The 9,463-nt window shown below is 41.2% G+C and overlaps 38 non-coding genes and 4 pseudogenes across 38 annotated transcripts; all 42 read right to left on the reverse strand.

The window, feature by feature from the left end:
- Nucleotides 1-42: 42 nt before the first annotated feature.
- LOC135062947 (5S ribosomal RNA) lies at nt 43-161 on the reverse strand. The gene has a single exon (XR_010249289.1). It is a non-coding gene; the product is annotated as a 5S ribosomal RNA (ribosomal RNA).
- A 107-nt stretch (nt 162-268) lies between these two features.
- On the reverse strand, nt 269-387 carry LOC134897782 (5S ribosomal RNA). Its single transcript, XR_010172146.1, has one exon. It is a non-coding gene; the product is annotated as a 5S ribosomal RNA (ribosomal RNA).
- Nucleotides 388-494: 107 nt separating this feature from the next.
- Nucleotides 495-613, reverse strand: LOC135070818 (5S ribosomal RNA). The gene has a single exon (XR_010256969.1). It is a non-coding gene; the product is annotated as a 5S ribosomal RNA (ribosomal RNA).
- A 107-nt stretch (nt 614-720) lies between these two features.
- LOC135060628 (5S ribosomal RNA) lies at nt 721-839 on the reverse strand. Its single transcript, XR_010247021.1, has one exon. It is a non-coding gene; the product is annotated as a 5S ribosomal RNA (ribosomal RNA).
- A 107-nt stretch (nt 840-946) lies between these two features.
- LOC134885529 (5S ribosomal RNA) lies at nt 947-1,065 on the reverse strand. The gene has a single exon (XR_010169641.1). It is a non-coding gene; the product is annotated as a 5S ribosomal RNA (ribosomal RNA).
- Nucleotides 1,066-1,171: 106 nt separating this feature from the next.
- Nucleotides 1,172-1,290, reverse strand: LOC134891869 (5S ribosomal RNA; annotated as a pseudogene).
- A 107-nt stretch (nt 1,291-1,397) lies between these two features.
- LOC134886610 (5S ribosomal RNA) lies at nt 1,398-1,516 on the reverse strand. Its single transcript, XR_010170691.1, has one exon. It is a non-coding gene; the product is annotated as a 5S ribosomal RNA (ribosomal RNA).
- Nucleotides 1,517-1,623: 107 nt separating this feature from the next.
- LOC134897793 (5S ribosomal RNA) lies at nt 1,624-1,742 on the reverse strand. Its single transcript, XR_010172147.1, has one exon. It is a non-coding gene; the product is annotated as a 5S ribosomal RNA (ribosomal RNA).
- A 107-nt stretch (nt 1,743-1,849) lies between these two features.
- On the reverse strand, nt 1,850-1,968 carry LOC134897805 (5S ribosomal RNA). Its single transcript, XR_010172148.1, has one exon. It is a non-coding gene; the product is annotated as a 5S ribosomal RNA (ribosomal RNA).
- Nucleotides 1,969-2,075: 107 nt separating this feature from the next.
- On the reverse strand, nt 2,076-2,194 carry LOC135058895 (5S ribosomal RNA). The gene has a single exon (XR_010245318.1). It is a non-coding gene; the product is annotated as a 5S ribosomal RNA (ribosomal RNA).
- A 107-nt stretch (nt 2,195-2,301) lies between these two features.
- Nucleotides 2,302-2,420, reverse strand: LOC135064248 (5S ribosomal RNA). Its single transcript, XR_010250559.1, has one exon. It is a non-coding gene; the product is annotated as a 5S ribosomal RNA (ribosomal RNA).
- A 107-nt stretch (nt 2,421-2,527) lies between these two features.
- On the reverse strand, nt 2,528-2,646 carry LOC135070006 (5S ribosomal RNA). Its single transcript, XR_010256182.1, has one exon. It is a non-coding gene; the product is annotated as a 5S ribosomal RNA (ribosomal RNA).
- A 107-nt stretch (nt 2,647-2,753) lies between these two features.
- LOC135061442 (5S ribosomal RNA) lies at nt 2,754-2,872 on the reverse strand. The gene has a single exon (XR_010247822.1). It is a non-coding gene; the product is annotated as a 5S ribosomal RNA (ribosomal RNA).
- Nucleotides 2,873-2,979: 107 nt separating this feature from the next.
- On the reverse strand, nt 2,980-3,098 carry LOC134893690 (5S ribosomal RNA; annotated as a pseudogene).
- Nucleotides 3,099-3,205: 107 nt separating this feature from the next.
- LOC134897817 (5S ribosomal RNA) lies at nt 3,206-3,324 on the reverse strand. The gene has a single exon (XR_010172149.1). It is a non-coding gene; the product is annotated as a 5S ribosomal RNA (ribosomal RNA).
- A 107-nt stretch (nt 3,325-3,431) lies between these two features.
- Nucleotides 3,432-3,550, reverse strand: LOC135058810 (5S ribosomal RNA). The gene has a single exon (XR_010245233.1). It is a non-coding gene; the product is annotated as a 5S ribosomal RNA (ribosomal RNA).
- Nucleotides 3,551-3,657: 107 nt separating this feature from the next.
- Nucleotides 3,658-3,776, reverse strand: LOC134901806 (5S ribosomal RNA). Its single transcript, XR_010175285.1, has one exon. It is a non-coding gene; the product is annotated as a 5S ribosomal RNA (ribosomal RNA).
- Nucleotides 3,777-3,883: 107 nt separating this feature from the next.
- Nucleotides 3,884-4,002, reverse strand: LOC134901185 (5S ribosomal RNA). The gene has a single exon (XR_010174677.1). It is a non-coding gene; the product is annotated as a 5S ribosomal RNA (ribosomal RNA).
- Nucleotides 4,003-4,109: 107 nt separating this feature from the next.
- Nucleotides 4,110-4,228, reverse strand: LOC135068682 (5S ribosomal RNA). Its single transcript, XR_010254876.1, has one exon. It is a non-coding gene; the product is annotated as a 5S ribosomal RNA (ribosomal RNA).
- Nucleotides 4,229-4,335: 107 nt separating this feature from the next.
- On the reverse strand, nt 4,336-4,454 carry LOC135070935 (5S ribosomal RNA). The gene has a single exon (XR_010257082.1). It is a non-coding gene; the product is annotated as a 5S ribosomal RNA (ribosomal RNA).
- A 107-nt stretch (nt 4,455-4,561) lies between these two features.
- On the reverse strand, nt 4,562-4,680 carry LOC135060629 (5S ribosomal RNA). Its single transcript, XR_010247022.1, has one exon. It is a non-coding gene; the product is annotated as a 5S ribosomal RNA (ribosomal RNA).
- Nucleotides 4,681-4,787: 107 nt separating this feature from the next.
- Nucleotides 4,788-4,906, reverse strand: LOC134885530 (5S ribosomal RNA). Its single transcript, XR_010169642.1, has one exon. It is a non-coding gene; the product is annotated as a 5S ribosomal RNA (ribosomal RNA).
- Nucleotides 4,907-5,012: 106 nt separating this feature from the next.
- On the reverse strand, nt 5,013-5,131 carry LOC134891857 (5S ribosomal RNA; annotated as a pseudogene).
- A 107-nt stretch (nt 5,132-5,238) lies between these two features.
- On the reverse strand, nt 5,239-5,357 carry LOC134886611 (5S ribosomal RNA). The gene has a single exon (XR_010170692.1). It is a non-coding gene; the product is annotated as a 5S ribosomal RNA (ribosomal RNA).
- A 107-nt stretch (nt 5,358-5,464) lies between these two features.
- Nucleotides 5,465-5,583, reverse strand: LOC134897829 (5S ribosomal RNA). The gene has a single exon (XR_010172150.1). It is a non-coding gene; the product is annotated as a 5S ribosomal RNA (ribosomal RNA).
- A 107-nt stretch (nt 5,584-5,690) lies between these two features.
- Nucleotides 5,691-5,809, reverse strand: LOC134897840 (5S ribosomal RNA). Its single transcript, XR_010172151.1, has one exon. It is a non-coding gene; the product is annotated as a 5S ribosomal RNA (ribosomal RNA).
- Nucleotides 5,810-5,916: 107 nt separating this feature from the next.
- On the reverse strand, nt 5,917-6,035 carry LOC135058896 (5S ribosomal RNA). Its single transcript, XR_010245319.1, has one exon. It is a non-coding gene; the product is annotated as a 5S ribosomal RNA (ribosomal RNA).
- Nucleotides 6,036-6,142: 107 nt separating this feature from the next.
- Nucleotides 6,143-6,261, reverse strand: LOC135064249 (5S ribosomal RNA). Its single transcript, XR_010250560.1, has one exon. It is a non-coding gene; the product is annotated as a 5S ribosomal RNA (ribosomal RNA).
- A 107-nt stretch (nt 6,262-6,368) lies between these two features.
- On the reverse strand, nt 6,369-6,487 carry LOC135070008 (5S ribosomal RNA). The gene has a single exon (XR_010256184.1). It is a non-coding gene; the product is annotated as a 5S ribosomal RNA (ribosomal RNA).
- A 107-nt stretch (nt 6,488-6,594) lies between these two features.
- Nucleotides 6,595-6,713, reverse strand: LOC135061443 (5S ribosomal RNA). Its single transcript, XR_010247823.1, has one exon. It is a non-coding gene; the product is annotated as a 5S ribosomal RNA (ribosomal RNA).
- A 107-nt stretch (nt 6,714-6,820) lies between these two features.
- Nucleotides 6,821-6,939, reverse strand: LOC134893691 (5S ribosomal RNA; annotated as a pseudogene).
- Nucleotides 6,940-7,046: 107 nt separating this feature from the next.
- Nucleotides 7,047-7,165, reverse strand: LOC134897851 (5S ribosomal RNA). Its single transcript, XR_010172152.1, has one exon. It is a non-coding gene; the product is annotated as a 5S ribosomal RNA (ribosomal RNA).
- A 107-nt stretch (nt 7,166-7,272) lies between these two features.
- Nucleotides 7,273-7,391, reverse strand: LOC135058823 (5S ribosomal RNA). Its single transcript, XR_010245247.1, has one exon. It is a non-coding gene; the product is annotated as a 5S ribosomal RNA (ribosomal RNA).
- Nucleotides 7,392-7,498: 107 nt separating this feature from the next.
- LOC134901807 (5S ribosomal RNA) lies at nt 7,499-7,617 on the reverse strand. Its single transcript, XR_010175286.1, has one exon. It is a non-coding gene; the product is annotated as a 5S ribosomal RNA (ribosomal RNA).
- Nucleotides 7,618-7,724: 107 nt separating this feature from the next.
- LOC134901187 (5S ribosomal RNA) lies at nt 7,725-7,843 on the reverse strand. Its single transcript, XR_010174679.1, has one exon. It is a non-coding gene; the product is annotated as a 5S ribosomal RNA (ribosomal RNA).
- A 107-nt stretch (nt 7,844-7,950) lies between these two features.
- LOC135068683 (5S ribosomal RNA) lies at nt 7,951-8,069 on the reverse strand. Its single transcript, XR_010254877.1, has one exon. It is a non-coding gene; the product is annotated as a 5S ribosomal RNA (ribosomal RNA).
- A 107-nt stretch (nt 8,070-8,176) lies between these two features.
- On the reverse strand, nt 8,177-8,295 carry LOC134897862 (5S ribosomal RNA). Its single transcript, XR_010172153.1, has one exon. It is a non-coding gene; the product is annotated as a 5S ribosomal RNA (ribosomal RNA).
- Nucleotides 8,296-8,402: 107 nt separating this feature from the next.
- On the reverse strand, nt 8,403-8,521 carry LOC134901188 (5S ribosomal RNA). Its single transcript, XR_010174680.1, has one exon. It is a non-coding gene; the product is annotated as a 5S ribosomal RNA (ribosomal RNA).
- A 107-nt stretch (nt 8,522-8,628) lies between these two features.
- On the reverse strand, nt 8,629-8,747 carry LOC135062490 (5S ribosomal RNA). Its single transcript, XR_010248838.1, has one exon. It is a non-coding gene; the product is annotated as a 5S ribosomal RNA (ribosomal RNA).
- Nucleotides 8,748-8,854: 107 nt separating this feature from the next.
- LOC135071052 (5S ribosomal RNA) lies at nt 8,855-8,973 on the reverse strand. The gene has a single exon (XR_010257194.1). It is a non-coding gene; the product is annotated as a 5S ribosomal RNA (ribosomal RNA).
- Nucleotides 8,974-9,080: 107 nt separating this feature from the next.
- LOC134897874 (5S ribosomal RNA) lies at nt 9,081-9,199 on the reverse strand. Its single transcript, XR_010172155.1, has one exon. It is a non-coding gene; the product is annotated as a 5S ribosomal RNA (ribosomal RNA).
- Nucleotides 9,200-9,307: 108 nt separating this feature from the next.
- Nucleotides 9,308-9,426, reverse strand: LOC134885787 (5S ribosomal RNA). The gene has a single exon (XR_010169892.1). It is a non-coding gene; the product is annotated as a 5S ribosomal RNA (ribosomal RNA).
- Nucleotides 9,427-9,463: the final 37 nt, after the last annotated feature.

The raw sequence follows: 9,463 nt of genomic DNA on the forward strand, positions 1-9,463 counted from the left end.
AAAATGGAATGCATCAACAGAACGGTGTTGGTAGTATAAAAATATCTACAGCACCTTGTATTCCCAGGTGGTCTCCCATCCAAGTACTAACCAGGCCCAACATTGCTTAGCTTCCAAGATCAGATGAGATTGGGCGTATCCAGTGTGGTGTGGCTGTAGATGAGCTTTATGGTTTCTGTTAGAACTTTTCTACTTCTAACTACTGGTTCATAAATGAATACGTTTGAAAATGGAATGCATCAACAGAACGGTGTTGGTAGTATAAAAATATCTACAGCACCTTGTATTCCCAGGTGGTCTCCCATCCAAGTACTAACCAGGCCCAACACTGCTTAGCTTCCAAGATCAGATGAGATTGGGCGTATCCAGTGTGGTGTGGCTGTAGATGAGCTTTATGGTTTCTGTTAGAACTTTTCTACTTCTAACTACTGGTTCATAAATGAATACGTTTGAAAATGGAATGCATCAACAGAACGGTGTTGGCAGTATAAAAATATCTACAGCACCTTGTATTCCCAGGTGGTCTCCCATCCAAGTACTAACCAGGCCCAACACTGCTTAGCTTCCAAGATCAGATGAGATTGGGTGTATCCAGTGTGGTGTGGCTGTAGATTAGCTTTATGGTTTTTGTTAGAACTTTTCTACTTCTAACTACTGGTTCATAAATGAATACGTTTGAAAATGGAATGCATCAACAGAACGGTGTTGGTAGTATAAAAATATCTACAGCACCTTGTATTCCCAGGTGGTCTCCCATCCAAGTACTAACCAGGCCCAACACTGCTTAGCTTCCAAGATCAGATGAGATTGGGCGTATCCAGTGTGGAGTGGCTGTAGATGAGCTTTGTGGTTTCTGTTTGAACTTTTCTACTTCTAACTACTGGTTCATAAATGAATACGTTTGAAAATGGAATGCATCAACAGAACGGTGTTGGCAGTATAAAAATGTCTACAGCACCTTGTATTCCCAGGTGGTCTCCCATACAAGTACTAACCAGGCCCAACACTGCTTAGCTTCCAAGATCAGATGAGATTGGGCATATCCAGTGTGGTGTGACTGTAGATGAGCTTTGTGGTTTCTGTTTGAACTTTCTACTTCTAACTACTGGTTCATAAATGAATACATTTGAAAATTGAATACATCAACAGAACGGTGTTGGCAGTATAAAAACATCTACAGCACCTTGCATTCACAGGTGGTCTCCCATCCAAGTACTAACCAGGCCCAACACTGCTTAGCTTCCAAGATCAGATGAGATTGGGCGTATCTAGTGTGGTGTGGCTGTCAATGAGCTTTGTGGTTTCTGTTAGAACTTTTCTACTTCTAACTACTGGTTCATAAATTAATATGTTTGAAAATGGAATGCATCAACAGAACGGTGTTGGCAGTATAAAAATATATACAGCACCTTGTATTCCCAGGTGGTCTCCCATCCAAGTACTAACCAGGCCCAACACTGCTTAGCTTCCAAGATCAGAGGAGATTGGGCGTATCCAGTGTGGTGTTGCTGTAGATGAACTTTCTGGTTTCTGTTAGTACTTTTCTACTTCTAACTACTGGTTTATAAATGAATACGTTTTAAAATGGAATGCATCAACAGAACGGTGTTGGCAGTATAAAATTATCTACAGCACCTTGTATTCCCAGGTGGTCTCCCATCCAAGTACTAACCAGGCCCAACACTGCTTAGCTTCCAAGATCAGATGAGATTGGGCGTATCCAGTGTGGTGTGGCTGTAGATGAACTTTTTAGTTTCTGTTAGAACTTTTCTACTTCTAACTACTGGTTCATAAATGAATACGTTTTAAAATGGAATGCATCAACAGAACGGTGTTGGCAGTATAAAATTATCTACAGCACCTTGTATTCCCAGGTGGTCTCCCATCCAAGTACTAACCAGGCCCAACACTGCTTAGCTTCCAAGATCAGATGAGATTGGGCGTATCCAGTGTGGTGTGGCTGTAGATGAGCTTTATGGTTTCTGTTAGAACTTTTCTACTTCTAACTATTGGTTCATAAATGAATACTTTTGAAAATGGAATGCATCAACAGAACGGTGTTGGTAGTATAAAAATATCTACAGCACCTTGTATTCCCAGGTGGTCTCCCATCCAAGTACTAACCAGGCCCAACACTGCTTCGCTTCCAAGATCAGATGAGATTGGGCGTATCCAGTGTGGTGTGGCTGTAGATGAGCTTTATGGTTTCTGTTAGAACTTTTCTACTTCTAACTACTGGTTCATAAATGAATACTTTTGAAAATGGAATGCATCAACAGAACGGTGTTGGTAGTATAAAAATATCTACAGCACCTTGTATTCCCAGGTGGTCTCCCATCCAAGTACTAACCAGGCCCAACACTGCTTAGCTTCCAATATCAGATGAGATTGGGCGTATCCAGTGTGGTGTGGCTGTAGATGAGCTTTATGGTTTCTGTTAGAACTTTTCTACTTCTAACTACTGGTTCATAAATGAATACTTTTGAAAATGGAATGCATCAACAGAACGGTGTTGGTAGTATAAAAATATCTACAGCACCTTGTATTCCCAGGTGGTCTCCCATCCAAGTACTAACCACGCCCAACACTGCTTCGCTTCCAAGATCAGATGAGATTGGGCGTATCCAGTGTGGTGTGGCTGTAGATGAGCTTTATGGTTTCTGTTAGAACTTTTCTACTTCTAACTACTGGTTCATAAATGAATACGTTTGAAAATGGAATGCATCAACAGAACGGTGTTGGCAGTATAAAAATATCTACAGCACCTTGTATTCCCAGGTGGTCTCCCATCCAAGTACTAACCAGGCCCAACACTGCTTAGCTTCCAAGATCAGATGAGATTGGGTGTATCCAATGTGGTGTGGCTGAAGATGAGTTTTATAGTGTCTGTTAGAACTTTTCTACTTCTAACTACTGGTTCATAAATGAATACGTTTGAAAATGGAATGCATCAACAGAACGGTGTTGGTAGTATAAAAATATCTACAGCACCTTGTATTCCCAGGTGGTCTAACATCCAAGTACTAACCAGGCCCAACACTGCTTAGCTTCCAAGATCAGAAGAGGTTGGGCGTATCCAGTGTGGTGTGGCTGTAGATGAGCTTTGTGGTTTCTGTTAGAACTTTTCTACTTCTAACTACTGGTTCATAAATGAATACGTTTGAAAATGGAATGCAACAACAGAACGGTGTTGGCAGTATAAAAATATCTACAGCACCTTGTATTCCCAGGTGGTCTCCCATCCAAGTACTAACCAGGCCCAACACTGCTTAGCTTCCAAGATCAGATGAGATTGGGCGTATCCAGTGTGGTGTGGCTGTAGATGAGCTTTGTGGTTTCTGTTTGAACTTTTCTACTTCTAACTACTGGTTCATAAATGAATACATTTGAAAATTGAATGCATCAACAGAACGGTGTTGGCAGTATAAAAATATCTACAGCACCTTGTATTCCCAGGTGGTCTCCCATCCAAGTACTTACCAGGCCCAACACTGCTTAGCTTCCAAGATCAGATGAGATTGGGTGTATCCAGTGTGGTGTGGCTGTAGATGAGCTTTGTGGTTTCTGTTAGAACTTTTCTACTTCTAACTACTGGTTCATAAATGAATACGTTTGAAAATGGAATGCATCAACAGAACGGTGTTGGTAGTATAAAAATATCTACAGCACCTTGTATTCCCAGGTGGTCTCCCATCCAAGTACTAACCAGGCCCAACACTGCTTAGCTTCCAAGATCAGATGAGATTGGGCGTATCCAGTGTGGTGTGGCTATAGATGAGCTTTATGGTTTCTGTTAGAACTTTTCTACTTCTAACTACTGGTTCATAAATGAATACGTTTGAAAATGGAATGCATCAACAGAACGGTGTTGGCAGTATAAAAATATCTACAGCACCTTGTATTCTCAGGTGGTCTCCCATCCAAGTACTAACCAGGCCCAACACTGCTTAGCTTCCAAGATCAGATGAGATTGGGTGTATCCAATGTGGTGTGGCTGTAGATGAGCTTTATGATTTCTGTTAGAACTTTTCTACTTCTAACTACTGGTTCATAAATGAATATGTTTGAAAATGGAATGCATCAACAGAACGGTGTTGGTAGTATAAAAATATCTACAGCACCTTGTATTCCCAGGTGGTCTCCCATCCAAGTACTAACCAGGCCCAACACTGCTTAGCTTCCAAGATCAGATGAGATTGGGCGTATCCAGTGTGGTGTGGCTGTATGTGAGCTTTATGGTTTCTGTTAGAACTTTTCTACTTCTAACTACTGGTTCATAAATGAATACGTTTGAAAATGGAATGCATCAACAGAACGGTGTTGGCAGTATAAAAATATCTACAGCACCTTGTATTCCCAGGTGGTCTCCCATCCAAGTACTAACCAGGCCCAACACTGCTTAGCTTCCAAGATCAGATGAGATTGGGTGTATCCAGTGTGGTGTGGCTGTAGATTAGCTTTATGGTTTTTGTTAGAACTTTTCTACTTCTAACTACTGGTTCATAAATGAATACGTTTGAAAATGGAATGCATCAACAGAACGGTGTTGGTAGTATAAAAATATCTACAGCACCTTGTATTCCCAGGTGGTCTCCCATCCAAGTACTAACCAGGCCCAACACTGCTTAGCTTCCAAGATCAGATGAGATTGGGCGTATCCAGTGTGGAGTGGCTGTAGATGAGCTTTGTGGTTTCTGTTTGAACTTTTCTACTTCTAACTACTGGTTCATAAATGAATACGTTTGAAAATGGAATGCATCAACAGAACGGTGTTGGCAGTATAAAAATGTCTACAGCACCTTGTATTCCCAGGTGGTCTCCCATACAAGTACTAACCAGGCCCAACACTGCTTAGCTTCCAAGATCAGATGAGATTGGGCATATCCAGTGTGGTGTGACTGTAGATGAGCTTTGTGGTTTCTGTTTGAACTTTCTACTTCTAACTACTGGTTCATAAATGAATACATTTGAAAATTGAATACATCAACAGAACGGTGTTGGCAGTATAAAAACATCTACAGCACCTTGCATTCACAGGTGGTCTCCCATCCAAGTACTAACCAGGCCCAACACTGCTTAGCTTCCAAGATCAGATGAGATTGGGCGTATTTAGTGTGGTGTGGCTGTCAATGAGCTTTGTGGTTTCTGTTAGAACTTTTCTACTTCTAACTACTGGTTCATAAATTAATATGTTTGAAAATGGAATGCATCAACAGAACGGTGTTGGCAGTATAAAAATATATACAGCACCTTGTATTCCCAGGTGGTCTCCCATCCAAGTACTAACCAGGCCCAACACTGCTTAGCTTCCAAGATCAGAGGAGATTGGGCGTATCCAGTGTGGTGTTGCTGTAGATGAACTTTCTGGTTTCTGTTAGTACTTTTCTACTTCTAACTACTGGTTTATAAATGAATACGTTTTAAAATGGAATGCATCAACAGAACGGTGTTGGCAGTATAAAATTATCTACAGCACCTTGTATTCCCAGGTGGTCTCCCATCCAAGTACTAACCAGGCCCAACACTGCTTAGCTTCCAAGATCAGATGAGATTGGGCGTATCCAGTGTGGTGTGGCTGTAGATGAACTTTTTAGTTTCTGTTAGAACTTTTCTACTTCTAACTACTGGTTCATAAATGAATACGTTTTAAAATGGAATGCATCAACAGAACGGTGTTGGCAGTATAAAATTATCTACAGCACCTTGTATTCCCAGGTGGTCTCCCATCCAAGTACTAACCAGGCCCAACACTGCTTAGCTTCCAAGATCAGATGAGATTGGGCGTATCCAGTGTGGTGTGGCTGTAGATGAGCTTTATGGTTTCTGTTAGAACTTTTCTACTTCTAACTATTGGTTCATAAATGAATACTTTTGAAAATGGAATGCATCAACAGAACGGTGTTGGTAGTATAAAAATATCTACAGCACCTTGTATTCCCAGGTGGTCTCCCATCCAAGTACTAACCAGGCCCAACACTGCTTCGCTTCCAAGATCAGATGAGATTGGGCGTATCCAGTGTGGTGTGGCTGTAGATGAGCTTTATGGTTTCTGTTAGAACTTTTCTACTTCTAACTACTGGTTCATAAATGAATACTTTTGAAAATGGAATGCATCAACAGAACGGTGTTGGTAGTATAAAAATATCTACAGCACCTTGTATTCCCAGGTGGTCTCCCATCCAAGTACTAACCAGGCCCAACACTGCTTAGCTTCCAATATCAGATGAGATTGGGCGTATCCAGTGTGGTGTGGCTGTAGATGAGCTTTATGGTTTCTGTTAGAACTTTTCTACTTCTAACTACTGGTTCATAAATGAATACTTTTGAAAATGGAATGCATCAACAGAACGGTGTTGGTAGTATAAAAATATCTACAGCACCTTGTATTCCCAGGTGGTCTCCCATCCAAGTACTAACCACGCCCAACACTGCTTCGCTTCCAAGATCAGATGAGATTGGGCGTATCCAGTGTGGTGTGGCTGTAGATGAGCTTTATGGTTTCTGTTAGAACTTTTCTACTTCTAACTACTGGTTCATAAATGAATACGTTTGAAAATGGAATGCATCAACAGAACGGTGTTGGCAGTATAAAAATATCTACAGCACCTTGTATTCCCAGGTGGTCTCCCATCCAAGTACTAACCAGGCCCAACACTGCTTAGCTTCCAAGATCAGATGAGATTGGGTGTATCCAATGTGGTGTGGCTGAAGATGAGTTTTATAGTGTCTGTTAGAACTTTTCTACTTCTAACTACTGGTTCATAAATGAATACGTTTGAAAATGGAATGCATCAACAGAACGGTGTTGGTAGTATAAAAATATCTACAGCACCTTGTATTCCCAGGTGGTCTAACATCCAAGTACTAACCAGGCCCAACACTGCTTAGCTTCCAAGATCAGAAGAGGTTGGGCGTATCCAGTGTGGTGTGGCTGTAGATGAGCTTTGTGGTTTCTGTTAGAACTTTTCTACTTCTAACTACTGGTTCATAAATGAATACGTTTGAAAATGGAATGCAACAACAGAACGGTGTTGGCAGTATAAAAATATCTACAGCACCTTGTATTCCCAGGTGGTCTCCCATCCAAGTACTAACCAGGCCCAACACTGCTTAGCTTCCAAGATCAGATGAGATTGGGCGTATCCAGTGTGGTGTGGCTGTAGATGAGCTTTGTGGTTTCTGTTTGAACTTTTCTACTTCTAACTACTGGTTCATAAATGAATACATTTGAAAATTGAATGCATCAACAGAACGGTGTTGGCAGTATAAAAATATCTACAGCACCTTGTATTCCCAGGTGGTCTCCCATCCAAGTACTTACCAGGCCCAACACTGCTTAGCTTCCAAGATCAGATGAGATTGGGTGTATCCAGTGTGGTGTGGCTGTAGATGAGCTTTGTGGTTTCTGTTAGAACTTTTCTACTTCTAACTACTGGTTCATAAATGAATACGTTTGAAAATGGAATGCATCAACAGAACGGTGTTGGTAGTATAAAAATATCTACAGCACCTTGTATTCCCAGGTGGTCTCCCATCCAAGTACTAACCAGGCCCAACACTGCTTAGCTTCCAAGATCAGATGAGATTGGGCGTATCCAGTGTGGTGTGGCTATAGATGAGCTTTATGGTTTCTGTTAGAACTTTTCTACTTCTAACTACTGGTTCATAAATGAATACGTTTGAAAATGGAATGCATCAACAGAACGGTGTTGGCAGTATAAAAATATCTACAGCACCTTGTATTCTCAGGTGGTCTCCCATCCAAGTACTAACCAGGCCCAACACTGCTTAGCTTCCAAGATCAGATGAGATTGGGTGTATCCAATGTGGTGTGGCTGTAGATGAGCTTTATGATTTCTGTTAGAACTTTTCTACTTCTAACTACTGGTTCATAAATGAATATGTTTGAAAATGGAATGCATCAACAGAACGGTGTTGGTAGTATAAAAATATCTACAGCACCTTGTATTCCCAGGTGGTCTCCCATCCAAGTACTAACCAGGCCCAACACTGCTTAGCTTCCAAGATCAGATGAGATTGGGCGTATCCAGTGTGGTGTGGCTGTATGTGAGCTTTATGGTTTCTGTTAGAACTTTTCTACTTCTAACTACTGGTTCATAAATGAATACGTTTGAAAATGGAATGCATCAACAGAACGGTGTTGGTAGTATAAAAATATCTACAGCACCTTGTATTCCCAGGTGGTCTCCCATCCAAGTACTAACCAGGCCCAACACTGCTTAGCTTCCAAGATCAGATGAGATTGGGCGTATCCAGTGTGGTGTGGCTGTAGATGAGCTTTATGGTTTCTGTTAGAACTTTTCTACTTCTAACTACTGGTTCAAAAATGAATACGTTTGAAAATGGAATGCATCAACAGAACGGTGTTGGTAGTATAAAAATATCTACAGCACCTTGTATTCTCAGGTGGTCTCCCATCCAAGTACTAACCAGGCCCAACACTGCTTAGCTTCCAAGATCAGATGAGATTGGGTGTATCCAATGTGGTGTGGCTGTAGATGAGTTTTATGATTTCTGTTAGAACTTTTCTACTTCTAACTACTGGTTCATAAATGAATATGTTTGAAAATGGAATGCATCAACAGAACGGTGTTGGTAGTATAAAAATATCTACAGCACCTTGTATTCCCAGGTGGTCTCCCATCCAAGTACTAACCAGGCCCAACACTGCTTAGCTTCCAAGATCAGATGAGATTGGGCGTATCCAGTGTGGTGTGGCTGTATATGAGCTTTATGGTTTCTGTTAGAACTTTTCTACTTCTAACTACTGGTTCATAAATGAATACGTTTGAAAATGGAATGCATCAACAGAACGGTGTTGGTAGTATAAAAATATCTACAGCACCTTGTATTCCCAGGTGGTCTCCCATCCAAGTACTAACCAGGCCCAACACTGCTTAGCTTCCAAGATCAGATGAGATTGGGTGTATCCAGTGTGGTGTGGCTGTAGATGAGCTTTATGGTTTCTGTTAGAACTTTTCTACTTCTAACTACTGGTTCATAAATGAATACGTTTGAAAATGGAATGCATCAACAGAACGGTGTTGGTAGTATAAAAATATCTACAGCACCTTGTATTCCCAGGTGGTCTCCCATCCAAGTACTAACCAGGCCCAACACTGCTTAGCTTCCAAGATCAGATGAGATTGGGCGTATCCAGTGTGGTGTGGCTGTAGATGAGCTTTGTGGTTTCTGTTAGAACTTTTCTACTTCTAACTACTGGTTCATAAATGAATACGTTTGAAAATGGAATGCATCAACAGAACGGTGTTGGCAGTATAAAAAATGTCTACAGCACCTTGTATTCCCAGGTGGTCTCCCATACAAGTACTAACCAGGCCCAACACTGCTTAGCTTCCAAGATCAGATGAGATTGGACGTATCCAGTGTGGTGTGGCTGTAGATGAGCTTTATGGTTTCTGTTAGAACTTTTCTACTTCTA

Source organism: Pseudophryne corroboree, chromosome 3 (assembly GCF_028390025.1).
Source record: "Pseudophryne corroboree isolate aPseCor3 chromosome 3, aPseCor3.hap2, whole genome shotgun sequence".
NCBI classification, from domain to species: domain Eukaryota; kingdom Metazoa; phylum Chordata; class Amphibia; order Anura; family Myobatrachidae; genus Pseudophryne; species Pseudophryne corroboree.